Raw genomic sequence first — 2,062 nt, 5'->3', positions numbered from 1 at the left:
GGATTGCAACGGTTGACTGAGCCTTTGAATACCCTAAATATGTTTATTCGCTACGAAAATGACGCGTTGACACTTTTCTAAGGCCGTATCCAAGGTGAAACCTACTAAATTTAGAGTTTTGGTGGTGGTGCATTTTTGTGTGTGTATGCATGTTGAATTATTTACAAAAGTACCTCTTCGATAGAAATTTTACAATAAACTAGTTTTTATTTTCTTTGTATGAACAAGGTACGTTAGCTTCGAGCAAAAAAATATGAATATGCAGTTTTCTTTGAGTGATGAGTTGTCCAGAAATCGATAAAAGGTATTTCAGTCCGAGTAGCAAACCTTAATGTGCATGACTACTTGATTACTATCTAAATTGTTAGTAGATCTTTGTATAGGTGAGCAGGTTGTTGCCAGGTACTCTTCATTTTACTTGCTTTTAGGTATTCTTCTGATATCTTGTTCAATATGCTTCTAAGCTGGATGGTGATGAGACTGAGCGGCTGAGCATATATCTGTGTAGCTTAACTTTTGTAAACACTGCAAATTTCATTTGATTTCCTCTTGACAAGAACATCTAAGAAGGAAGGGGTACTCTGCTAACTCTATGAGAAGCTGATTCCAGATGTCTTTCTTCCTTCCATATTGTTATATCCATGAGGTCAGGTGATGAATGTGTCTTATATATCTAAACCAGTATCTTGACTTGTTGAGTTGCTGACTTCAGTTACGTGTACATATTTGCCAGAGCTAGGATAAGAGAAGATATCGTACTTATTTTTTGGGATGTGGAAGTTTTCTAAAATTTCTTTAATTAGCACTTTTATAAACAGCAAGATTACATTAAAAATCTCTAGCATATTATCAAAATTCAGAAGGCCTTCTTTGATTCTCCAAACATCTCCAACGTTTTTGGCATAATGATGATCGTTCCTACTAGGTCTTTTAATACAAGATTCATATTGGTACATGCGCTAGTTTGTGGACTTTAAAAGGCAATAAAATGGAATTCTTGAATGTCTGTTTTTGGTTCCTTGATAATCTTATAGACTCAAATAGTAAAAGCCATTTTTTTCAATTTTTTTAATCGAAATGCTCCTGATCTTTCTAAAACACCGATGTATTCTACACCTTGGCAATATACTCTGTTCTTTCTCAAGTATCCGTTGAGGTTCCTTTATCGACAGAAAGTGTGGTGATTCTTGATTTTTCTATAATTCTTTAATCAATAGATATTTACACTTGTACTGTGTTTTCTTAAAGAATCTTATTCCATCAAACTGCGTCGTCTCGAGATAAATAAAACACAAAGCTTTGGCATTAATACGATGTAAACTTGTAGATAATTAATAAATAAAGCTATATACCAAATTTGATCAAATTTGTTTCAATTGTTGCGCAATTAGAGAAAAAAAAATTAATTTAATATTAATTTATTAATTTATTCTTTAAATTGAATTGATTGCCATTTCAACTTTTGTTTTTAATAATTTGTGACACTGAATTTTCCACTAAAATTTGGTCAAGCATATTAGTTACGCCATGTATAAGCATTCGTATGATCAGATTCTGTATGCATGCGATTTTGGTTTTGGGTAATGTAACTGCATTAAATCAAATACAAATTTCATCCGTTTCTAGAACCAGCGTGCGGTTTGCTGAAAGAGCAAATATTATTGTTGCAAATAAGCGCACGATGCACGGCCGTTCTGTTGCAATGCACCAGTCGTTCGTATACGGGCAATGCCGTGCATTAAAATATTATGGCTGTACTGAAATCAACGCTTCACTTCTATATCTCTCTTTACAATCTAATTTACTGGTTTATGTTATATAAAAAATATTAATAGGGCTTTCCCATAAACTAGATTTTTTTCTGAGAAAAGTTGTGGAAGCTGCATCGAAATATAATGACTGTTAAGGAAGGTATTCTACTTACGAGGGTGGTCTGAAAAGTTTCCGACCTCATCATGAAGATGGCAGCACTCGTAAATAAAAGCTAGTGAATTTCGTTGTTCATCTGGTGACAGTTGCTCACCAAAGTTTCATCCATTGTGGACGCGCAGTTGTTATGTAA

This window comes from Anoplophora glabripennis, unplaced genomic scaffold (assembly GCF_000390285.2).
Source record: "Anoplophora glabripennis isolate ALB-LARVAE unplaced genomic scaffold, Agla_2.0 scaffold117, whole genome shotgun sequence".
Classification (NCBI taxonomy): domain Eukaryota; kingdom Metazoa; phylum Arthropoda; class Insecta; order Coleoptera; family Cerambycidae; genus Anoplophora; species Anoplophora glabripennis.
Note: the sequence above shows the minus strand (reverse complement) of the source record.